The sequence below is a fragment of the Amblyomma maculatum genome, chromosome 1 (assembly GCF_055883805.1).
Source record: "Amblyomma maculatum isolate TAMU_Amacu chromosome 1, ASM5588380v1, whole genome shotgun sequence".
Lineage (NCBI taxonomy): Eukaryota > Metazoa > Arthropoda > Arachnida > Ixodida > Ixodidae > Amblyomma > Amblyomma maculatum.
Genome location: NC_139344.1, coordinates 261,439,070 through 261,451,056, shown reverse-complemented (window position 1 = coordinate 261,451,056; position 11,987 = coordinate 261,439,070). Strand labels below are relative to the sequence as shown.

Here is an 11,987-nt window from a genome sequence, read left to right as displayed (position 1 = left end):
CACGCACCTTTTTTTCTTCGGTGGCACGGGGGTCGGCACGGGAGCTAAGTCGTAGGACGTCTTGAACAAAACTCGTTACAGTTTCGTCGGGTCGTTGTACTCTTGTTTGCAGAAGGTCTTCTGCTCGCTGTCGCCGATACTGATTGGCGAACGTCCGTCGCAGCTCTTCCTTACAGGTGTCCCAGGATGTAAGGGAGGCCTCGTGGTTTTCGAACCAGTGCCGAGCCGTACTGTCCAGGCAGAAATACAAATTCTGAAGACAGTTTTCGGCATTCCAGCCATTGTGGCGGGCCACACGTTCGTACTGCTCCAGCCAATCCTCCACATCTTCGGAGGCATCGCCATGGAACGTGGCAGCCGCTCGAGGAGCCATCGGTAGGTACACCACGGACGGTGCGAGAAACGAGTCCGTCTGTTGACATTGGGTCGTGGTACTCCGGGCCATTGTAAGTTGTGGAGAGCCGGAGTTCGGCAACAGACCAAATTCAGGAGCAAGTCCTTGAAGTCGCCGGCTGGCACGTATCTCGGCCTCCTCGTCGAAGGGGCGGCGGCTGAGACTTGGGGGCGAACTCAGAGTAGCGGGTTTTGAGGGGCTGTGCTGCATTTACCCCGCGTCTCCACCAGAATGTCACGGGTTCTATCGCTACCCGGACGGCAGTCCAGAAGGAGAGGGTCAAAGGACGGGGTTGAGGCACAGGAGGCAGAGAGCAGGCGCTTGACCAGGCGAAAGCAGCGGCGTCCCAGAAGCACGCGCACTCCGCAGAACTTCGTCTTCTTCTCCCTCCAGAACTGACACGGTTAGCGCGGGTTACAATATGACAAACACTAAGTGACGACTAGATATATCAAATTTTCTTTATTAAAAATAGTAGTTGGCAGGGCCCTTACCTGCAGGTATACTTAAAGCCTGATAGCATCTGGTTTAAGCACCCTTCCATATATATTTCATGGAAATCAGGTGAAGCCTAGCTGAGTCCACTTAGAAAGGTACCCTCTCGCAAAACATGGCTTGCCAGTGCGAAAGCACGAAGATGCTGTATAGAAACTAGCAGATGTCGTCCTTGCATGATGGAAACTGGCAGCTTGAAATATGAAATCTATGTGTGCCAGGAGGAATTCTATGTAATATTAAGCATTGCAATACTTTGCTTGAAAGCATATGCTTTTTTTTTTTGCTCATTAGTTTCATTCACAGTGCACATATGAGGTGTCCACTCAGAGACATTTACTCTATTTTCCTTTTCCAAAAGCTTGCTTCGTCCCTGACAGAGTACTGCCAAATTTTTCAGTTTTAAGCTAAGAAAATTTCTCACTGCAAAATTGGAAAGTGTGCCAAGTAATTAAGTAAGGCAACAATGCTATGCTTCAGAATACTCAGGCTACTGGAGGCATTAAGCTGAAAGTTTCATCATTAAAATCTTGTCAAACATGAGGATAGTCCGAAACTGAATTGATAAACTAGTGATGTTAATACTGCATTTATGGTTCCAAAAATGGCTGGGATCACACGTGTATGCTGATGATACAGTGTAGCAACTTTTGCTGCTATACGTACCTTAATTACTATTTCTCAATTTTTTGGAACGCTGTTATCTTGACAATGCTACTTTTTTAACTGCCGATTTTACTTACAATTACTGTGCCTAAAGGTTAAAGGTGTGGGAAAGGTTATACCAGAAACTGAAATACACATAAATTGAGCAAATGCAACAAATATTTCGGGGGCACTTCAGCACCGCTGTTAAGGAAAACATGCCACAGCATTGACTCCTGTATCCTCATCCCTGTACATTTAGTTGGCTACTTGTTGACTCGCCAATCTTAGTTTGCACTTTTATCACACATACCAATTTGTAAAATTACTAATTACCACATTATGTAAATGAACTCCCAACTCGCACATCTGACTTGTGATTCTGAAAGGCAATGAGTTTTTCTCATGTCAAAGGAGCTGCTTGGGTAGGCAGCTGGACCATACCATGGTCCTCACATCACACAGACCAATTCATCCGGTCATAGTATCTGCCACTCATCCTTGTCGTTCAAATTGCCTTTTTTGGTAAATATGGCCTTTTAATGCAGTCACATTAAATTAGGCGAGGGCTTCAACTATTGTTACATGGCAAGAATTACTGCACACGCTTTTTTTTATGCCCTTTTAGTATGCTGCCTCACCATCCCAGTAGCATAGAGGCACAGCAATAGTGTATTAAGCGGGTATCCAAGGTTACATCTAATCTCATTGCTACAAGCATGTCACCTCGCTATTGAACACAATTCACTTTGAAGGGCCAAGAGTTCAATATTTTAGTAAAGTGATTAGCACTGCCAAATGTTTGAGCATTACATGAGGTGACAGCATGGGTGTAAGTAAGCATTGCAATTAAGAAAGTTGCTGCTCATCTACAAAATACTGAATTAAACCGATCTTATGCAATTCAACAAACACCGCCCACTTTGCCATTTTATCATCAGTCCCTGTCAGCAGTTCGAAACATCATTGGGCTTACCTCAAAAAATTATCTACGAAACATATCTGGAAACTTTTCTTACTTCACTGGTTTTGCGGATTATTTCCAGTCTCAAAAGGAATAACAAATACATGTGGTTCTACGACACATAAAGTAAATACTTACCTTTCTAGGTAGGTTACAAAAGGGAAGTAATGCAGAAGGTAGGCAGTCTAAACATAAATGACTGTGTCAACATGGTGTTTTGGCACTGGAGTGTTTATTACTCCAATCATGTGCGTTAATAATGAATGAAAAGGCACATAAGTAGGAATATTTTATTTTGACACAGAAGCTATGGGAAGCTATGGCCAACGTGTGTGTGTTGCCATTACGCTCGTAAGTGAAGTGCAGACTTGTGAGTACACTGTTGAGCCAGTAGCACAGGGAGCAGTCAACTTGGGCCAGGGAATGCCATGCTTTGAAAGGTGGGCAGCTGTTGTGATCTCTCGACTAGTATCAGTCACGTGCAGGATCGGCTGTCATGGGGAGAAAAAACAAAAGAATGCAAGCTCAGAACAATAACAAAACACCCAGAGAAACTCAGAGACGTACCAAATTTAAATAAAAAGATAACAGGACTGCAGACTATGCAGCAGCTCATATATTCTAATAGTGGATTTGCATATGGTCACTACACCCTCAAAAAGGAAAGAAGCACAAATGCTGAATTCATGACTCGTCAAAGGACCCAGACAAAAAGAAAAGTGTGCACCTTGTAGCATAGCTCAAGAATGAGAAAAGCCAAAACAGCGAAAAGGTTACCCTAAGTAAGGCCAGTACTAGTGCTCTCTGCATGCGTGTGGCAATGTATCACTGCAGTGCACATGCACAGCAGAAATGGACACCATGGGTGGTAAAGAACTGATATGAAGTTATCAACACTGGCCGCAGACATCAGAACAGACAGCTGATTGTGCTTTGGTATAACGCAAGCATGCGGGCTTTGGTAGGTTGTGAAGCATATAAATAAACGTTGAGACATCTTGAAAACCACGTGTGCACATTTTCATTTGCTGCTGTATCCAAGAAGTTTCGATTGCACTGTTCATTAGACGACATGCGTTGCTCTCGGATTGTAGCGTTTGTCGACTACACAGCATGATTCCAGAATTGCGACTGACTCAGCTGTGAACATTTCATTTTTCTAAACTTGCGAAATCCTTCCTATGGGCTGTGAAAAAGAATGAGGAACTGTTCCACTGAAATGTAGTCGCTCGCCCTCTATAATGCACATGATGGCAGCCATAAGTCATTTTGTGCCAAACAGTAATTTCCATACAAGTAACAAGAAGTTCTCAAACTATGTGACAGGACCATAGCTATTTACTTTGAGGGTGGCCACAGCAAACAGGCAACAACCACAAGATGGCCAAATCCCTCACCGAACTACAGCACCGTTGCCAGCAGCTGCTACAATGCTAGCATCATAAAACCTCTGGCTGTCTTTGATATATGGTCCTCATCACAAATACACCAGTTCATGTTGTTAAGGAGGCCGTCCATGAGCATCATACTTCTCAAAGCAGCTAAAAAATATTGCAAACAGAGACCAACACTTGATTTTAAGTGCAGTAGCAGCACTACTAACATTCAGTGTGTTAATGGAGTATAGACACCCTGAAACAGATAAGACAAAAATTCAATTATAAATTATTTAGCAGTTGAAAATAAAAACCAGGTGATGATCTGTACAGAGTAATGTTTTGCATGTCGTTAACAAGCAAAATGCGACCAAAATTAGGTGCATATGCTCCTGTAAGATGAAGTGCTGCACTGGCCTAGACCAAGCAGTGTGAGTACCTCCAGTCAAAACGCTTTCAAGTGCCATCATCCATGAGATGGTTGCCCAATAGCAATCGGAATTTTCATAATGCAGCGTTCCTTATCTTCGGCCAGCATTTTTCACTCTTCCCAATGGATGCAACCCTCCCCAAAACTCCAAATTGAAGACATCAATTCAGTCATGCAGAATTGTCAATAATGACCTGAGCCACAAACCAACTTGGAGAGGTGGAAGCAGGCTCGAGCACTTTGAAGCTATAAAACGGGAGTTTTGAAGCATTCAAATTGTTTTAGAGCACGTTTCTAAAGTCAAAAGATTTTATTAGCTGAATATTTTATACCTGACATGCCAAAATAACCTATTTGATTCCTTTTTATTCAGAGATCAATGCATTGCTGAAAATACAAGACTAACAGCCAAAACATGTACAGATGTTTAAAATAACACAAATGACCTTAGCAACAATTTGGAACAAACTAGCAGAAAATGCAATGCTTGTTTCTATACTTGGTGCCCGAACGATAAGTTTGACTAAAAACATGACTCTTTTAGCTTGAGAAATGTGAACTATACCACTATGATGTGCTCAAGCACCACTAGACTAGTTCGGAGTTCACATCAATAAGCAGCACATTTCCACTCTCTATCTTGTGCATATAATTTTTTTTTTATCCATGCCTGCTCTGATAAAATTTCCAAGGCACTGGTCAGTAATAACTTCAGTGAGGATAGACTGCACTCAAGGATAGCCCTTTCCTCCTTCAGATGCCCTACTCCATGGCCCTCTGTCAGTGGCTTCTCATGTTTTCGCTTGAGTGGCACCGGAGCTTCCTTAATTTTAACATGTTAATGATAGGCCCTCCATGCCTGCCCAACACTTGTGACATTTCTAATGATTGACACCTTCATGGTGTCACACCCATCATACTGTATGTTTTTGTCTGACGTATGTTTGACAAGCTTATTATTAACAAAGAGGTTCAATGAAATAGATCTACGACTGCCAGAAACGAGGCTCATGCTGGTCTGGCTTATGGGATTTAATGTCCCAAAGCAACACAGGCTATGAGAGGCTCATGCTCTTCTATTTAGCAGAAAAGGAAAAATATATAAAGGCCCTGTTACGACACAGGTATGCAAATCAACAGAATAAAATTGAGGAAAGCATATAATTAACTAATAAAAACAAAATCTGCATTGGTGATGAATGGCAATTAGCAGTGTATCTACTCTCAAATGAGAAATAACTTATTGCAAACTAGGAAAACAAAACAAAAACAAGAAACATGCCACCGTTGAGGTCAGAGACCTCCACATTATGCATCCCATGCTTTACAAACTAGCTACAATAATGGCTGTGCAATCTTTTACTTTCAAGCTATTTATGTTGCATGTATCCCAACATAGACAGCGTTCACCAGTGCTAAACTAAACCACAGCAGCAGACGTGGGAATGCCCTGTAAATACAGCAACAAGGTTAACGACTGGGCGAGTTGGTAATCATTCATTTTAAACCAGCCAAAAGACGAGACACAGAAGCCAGCCTCATCTTGTTCGCTTTTATTCTTTGTTTCGTCTTTTGGCTGGTTTAAAATGAAATACAGCAAGTGCCAAGTAGAACATGATGTGGAGCGTGGTGTCTGAAGGGTTGTGTATGAACGAGCCGCGCCGGCGCGGCATGCCACTGCTCGTAGTGTGCCCAACTTCCGACAGGCAGCGAGACTCACGGATTCGGGCAGTACGGCCAGTGTGACTCTTTCGTCTTCTAACTCTAGACTGTTAGAAATTCGCTGAAAAAGAATGTATTAGTTTAGGCCGTTTACAGTCTCCAAACACACCACGAAACATGTCAGCTGTATTGCATTTCGCTTCTGCTTAAGGGGGGTCATGGCTCTTAAAATTATTTTCCAATTTTTGACCAAATTTGATAAAACCTGGCATTCTGATTCAGTTTCTTGCACTGATTTCAAACATGCAACCACTTTTCCAACTGGCCAATTAGTTAAAGAGATAATGAAATGAATTGTTCATAATTTGCAGAAACAATGAAAAAATAACAGCACTACAAAAAAATTCACATGGACACTTTGCTAGGTACCAGAAAGCATAATGAATACAATGTTAGGAGCATTTGTTTTTTTAACAAATATTAGCGATGTTATAGCAGTTCAAAGTTTTCAATTTTGCTCTAAATCAGACAGGAAGGCACTCACATTTGGAGCAGTGAATTTTGAACTGCTATAACATTGCTAATATTTGTTACACAAAAGTGCGCGTAACATTGTATTCGTTATGCTTTCTAGTACATAGCAAAGTGTTCATGTGAATTTTTTGTAGTGCGGTTATTTTTTCATTGTTCCCGCAAATTATGACCAATTTCATTTTACCTTTTGAACTAATTGGCCAATTCGAAACATAATTATATATTTGAAATCAGTGCAAGAAACTAAATCAGAATACCAGGTTTTATCAAATTTGTTGAAAAACGTAGGAAAAATAGCTTTAAGAGCCATGTCCCCTGTTAAGGATGGCGACAACGAGACGAGCGCGAGAGTTACCGCTTTCAACTATTGTGACAAGAATTCCCCACCAGAAAGAAACGCGGGGTGTTTGGCCAGACGGCGACAGCAGCCAAAGTCGGGCCATCGGGAAACAAAAAGGTTCAAGTGAATCCCGGCGTCTTCCAGCCTATGTCAGTACCCTCAAGCCGGCCACGCGGTCATCCCCTTCATCTGGCCGACAGTGCGCAACGGCCCTTGTGATGCAGACAGTGTGGCCCAGACCAAATCCTCGCTAGCCATTTACACTACGCTTCTCCAATTCGTCTTGCCGACAGCGCGCAGTGGCGCGTTCGACATGGTTCGACGCAGGAGTGCCCCCGACAATGGGACGCAGACAGACGCCGATCGACGCAGGTGTGTGCCAGACTGTGAGACGCCGGCAGTCAGTGAGCTCCTCGTGAGCTGCCCTTTACACTGCCCTTTACACTGCCACAGCGGCTTCCTCCTTCCCCACCAAGTCTAAACTTTCGAGGGGGCCTCGAAAAAAAAGAAAGAAAAGTAATCGGACTTCTTGTGAGGAGGCTTTAATATTTAGACACCGCGTGCAGCAAAATATAACATTAAAATCTCGAGGAAACGCAAAGTAGCCAATTGCATGCGTATGTAGTCTTCACGCCATGCCAAAACGGCCGTTCGTCAAGCGTAGGTATCACCTCCGTCAAAGAAAGAGAAAGCCAATATTCTTCTCGAATTAATGTATCTGTGAACTGGAGGCGACGGTGGTAGAAGAAAGACACGAAGCTCAGGCGGCGTGCCCGCCCTGTGGTGTGCGAGAGGCGCTGTTATATCATAGCTATATTTATCGCACCGCCGCCAGGGCCGGCATGTGTTCTGGCTGCAATGCTCTTCGCTGATTCTGCATGTAGAAGGTCCCCCCCCCCCCCCCCCCCGCCTCCAATTTCCCCTTTCGAGAAAGATGGCGCCGTTGCGGCAGCAAGACTATCTGTGGCTGAGGCGTCCCGAATGTTGAACAGCAACCTTGGAAAAGGCCAAACCTCATAAAGCGTTCAGACGTTGGCCCTTCCCAGTGGTTTGTATGAGGTTTCCAGTTCCTAGTCTCCAGTGGTATACAAAACTGATCATATGCGGAAGCACCTTATCGCAGACCAGACCGTCTGTGCTCGCTGATAGCTGAAACAGCCTCATCCAGCGCTACTCTAATTTATTAGGCGAACGCCAAGCTGCACCACACTAGAGTAACCCGCACATGGCATTTTACGCTTTAAAACATGCAAGAGCGGTGTCTGACTGCTGCTCTTCAGTCACAGAGGGGAGTAATTTCATATATTCGTTTGAATTGTTCAATGTGGTCGGTGCATGTCTAATTGTTTACGACATTAATTGACTTATTTAAACATTGCTCATTCAAGATTTATCTTATTTCAACGTCAAGGAGATTTCTAAACTCAAGCCTTTGCGGCTATTTCTGTTATGAGACGTTCCAATCAACAGCTAAAAATGAAAACCATACCTACGTTCGGTTTTGAATTTTCTCACAACGAAAAAAAAAAAAAAAAAAAAAAAAAAAAACAAAAACAAAAGAGCTATGTCTGGAGTAATGGTCCCAAACCGGCTCAAGGTATGAGGACGCTGTAGCACAGGCGTTCGGATCACTTCGGCCACATGGGGTTCTTCAATGAAACTGTCATCTATAAGCATATGCCTGCCATGCTTTCAGCTTCGACAGAAATGCTGTCTCCCAATTAGGATCAGACTAGGGTATCCCAGCTCAGTATTCGAGAGCTTTAATGACTAAGCCACCGCGGTGGCGTAATAAGTAAATAAATAAGCTATGAAGACTAAACCTTTTTCTCGGAGCGTACCATGGTTATTTCATCCGTTTCGTTGCTGCGAAGCCACGGATGCGTATTTTACTCTGACAAAGTGACTATAAATCGGACATCGGCTCTCTGTGTACAAGCCCGAATCCGGCTCGGGCCCGCACGTTTAAGCCCTCCCCGGGTCCAGCAAAAATGTTCATGAGTCGGCCCAGACGGCCCGTGGGCTGAGCCGCACCCGGCTTTTGGGCCGGCCCATGCCCACGCAGTGTCGTGTGAAGCACGTGCTACCTTCACCTGACACTTCTACACAAAGTTTGACGATCTTCTATTTTTTCGGTTCCTGGGGCTGCCTTTCAGTGGGTCGCTTTCTACTTTTCGAAGTCTGAAAGGTAGGCAAGGCCGGCAGAGAATATCGTGGGGACCGCTTCCTTTGCTAGCAATGAGCAACGCTTTGCAGCACATGCCCATTTAACTCTGTCATCCATGTTTTGGACACAAACCTGGGCTCCAAATGCCCCTCACAAACAGTGACTGTATAGCTCGGTCCTATCTTGGTATGCCGACCGCCATAGCTGAAGCTGTTCGACATGTTTTCGCACCGAAAAAAGCTGACATTTTTCATTGCAGAATACGTAGCCTGTATCGCAGTGGAGAACAATGCAAGTTTTTTCCACATTACATTACAACTTAGAATATACCATGATCGAAGAAAGGCATAGAGCGGGGGCGTGAGCGAAAGTTGAGAACTGACTGCTATTCCTTGCGGCAACCAGTGAACCCGCGGCCACCAACAGTCAACGTAGTCTCTCGGCAGCCTACAGAAATCAGCGCATCTGTATCGCCACTTACTGTTCGGTGCGGAGCAGCCCGCTCACGCACTTCTATTCTAACACCATGATGCGGAGGTTGTGGGTCCGGGCCGACCAGTGGCATATGGTAGTTTTTTGCTTGACAATTACCTCAGACCAACTCATTATGAAATATACATTGATAGCCACGCCATTATGGGCATAGAGCAGCGGTCTCAAACTCATATTGCTACGTGGGCCGCATTGACAAAGCCTTTTCTCTCATGACCCAGGAGCCAGAAAATAACAAAACAACAGAAAACAAAGTACAATAAATAACGATAAAATGAACAAAAATAACCAAAACTTCTTTTTTCCAGATCAAGCCCTTCCATTATTGCAAAAGAAAAGCAACGTGTGCTCCTTTCCGCTTGAATGCCGGACAAAAGCAGCTTCAGGATCGCTCGGAGAGAGGTACTGAAATGACATACCTGTTAATAAATACCACACTTATAATCCTCAGCAAGAAAACAAAAAGCACACTTGGAAATAAAAGAAAAGGCAGGATGTCCGGCTCCTTGCTTTTGAATGCATAGTGATGTCAAATGAAAGTTCATGCAGATTAAGTGGTCAACGCCTTATCAAAAATGAATGCGTACTAACTGGGTACTAAGTCTGAGCTTATTTTAGTTCGAAATTAGGGCTGGTGGTAATGCTTTCAAAACGTCGGCTAAAAATTGAGCTGGGCAGACTGCATCACGCAGCTTCGGTGACCGTGGTCCAAGACCCCTGGCATAAAAGGATCATCTCTGATGAGCGGAAAGAGACTGCCCGGCGCTGCTACGCCAGAAGATGCAGGAGATGACAAAGCAAGTGAGTGCGAGGGCATGCTCACAATTCTTGCTGCTACAGTGAGCCTCATTTGCTAGGCTGCTTTGATTAATGTGAAGCAACCCTGCCACAATCGGCTGGTAGGCATATCGGTGCCCGGAGAAGCTGTCGCTGTTTTTAGCTGCTCAACGGCCCTGATAGTAACCAAATAAATAAATAAATAAAGTTCTTGCAGCAACTTTGTCACACGCACAAAAAAGCGACACAACCAATCTGCGTAGGAATACCATTCGTTAAAGAAGGCAGCTTTGCTAGTTTCTCACAGCAAATTGAGAAGACAATATAGCGTGGTTTGATCTTCCATCTCGTGCAAACATTTGTTTGTTTTTGGAGCTAGTCTGGTTTTCTTAGTCTGAATCAACTGTTACATTGCACACTGTTTGCAATGCATTAATTGCAGCTGACAAAGAAAGGCTGCAAACTACAAGCTGGACACCGCAGCTGCAGGAAGCTGCAGGGATGCTTGCTTATTCGAATCATTCACGCACTCTATGCAAACTGGTGAGCTGTGCCATGTTCCCCATGTAAAAGTTAAAACAAATGACCAGTCCCGGTGGCACAGCAATTGTTTTGAAATTAAGTACAGGGCTCACCTTGTGGCGTTGGAGCATATGCTGCCTCCGCCTTTCATAGTCCCATTTGTTCAGCCTCAGCAACCAGCAAGCCCATGCTAGACTCCAAAACACATATCAGGAAGGTCCCTGCGTACCCAATATTAGACGTCAGCTTATAAGCGATGTTTACACACACAAAAGAAATTAAGACAAGTACATGTTGATGCACTTTAAACACAAGGCGAAATCGCTTACCTCACCGTAATTAGAAAGTGGCCCTGCATACACTTGACAGTGCGCAGTCATAAAATGAGGTATGAAATCATTATTCTACACCGCGTCATAGCAATGAGGCCCGAGGGTCACACAAAGGGTCACGTCGCACAAATGGTTAGTACGTCGTGGTGCACCGAAACAAAAGCTTCCCACACAGGCCTGTCTGATCCTCGCCTTTCCTGCTTCTACGCGTTTTTTTGTCATGTCCTAGTATCTCCTTAAGTCCCTCCATCAGCTCAAAGACGTTACAATCATTAACTATTCATCCAGACCGCTGAAGAAAGCTTACCCAAGTTTCCCGCCCTTTTTAGGCGCACGCAAGACTGGTAGTCAGGCGTGTTTTACATGACTGAGACTTTCGTGCGGTTGGCCTAATAAACGGTATTTAACCGCATGTTCCTTGGTGTCGAACTACGTTGAGCTTTCGATTGAAACCTTCTATAATACACCTTTGGGCCGTTCGGGCCCACTGCCGGCCAAGCAGGCTCAATGGTCGTCAACAGAACATTCGGGCGCAGGGAAATTGAAAACTAAATGTAGAGTTCCAGACAGCGGGCAATGACTCAATACATGCATACTGAAATATCTAAAAAATAGAAAAAATTGCTTACGTACCGTACAACACGAGAGCGCACGGCTGGCACGGCGACGCAGCTCCCACGGCTCCGACGACCAGCCATTCTGCTACTAAAAACAAACACCTACCCACAAAACAATAGCCGGACGTGACGTTTTTTTTAAACCGGATAAGACGTCATGGGTTGCAGCAAGCATTTTGCTCCTGCAACCCGGTTGCAGGAAGCATTTCGCTGCTGCAACCGGGTCGCAGCAGACGGCGC

At 44.4% G+C, this 11,987-nt stretch overlaps 1 long non-coding RNA gene across 1 annotated transcript; it reads right to left on the bottom strand.

Annotated features, from left to right (window-relative positions):
• Positions 1 to 2,799: 2,799 nt before the first annotated feature.
• LOC146206384 (uncharacterized) lies at positions 2,800 to 11,881 on the bottom strand. The gene is made up of 3 exons (XR_014704437.1): positions 11,764 to 11,881; positions 10,912 to 11,019; positions 2,800 to 2,989 (listed from the first exon to the last, which is right to left on the bottom strand). It is a non-coding gene; the product is annotated as an uncharacterized LOC146206384 (long non-coding RNA).
• Positions 11,882 to 11,987: the final 106 nt, after the last annotated feature.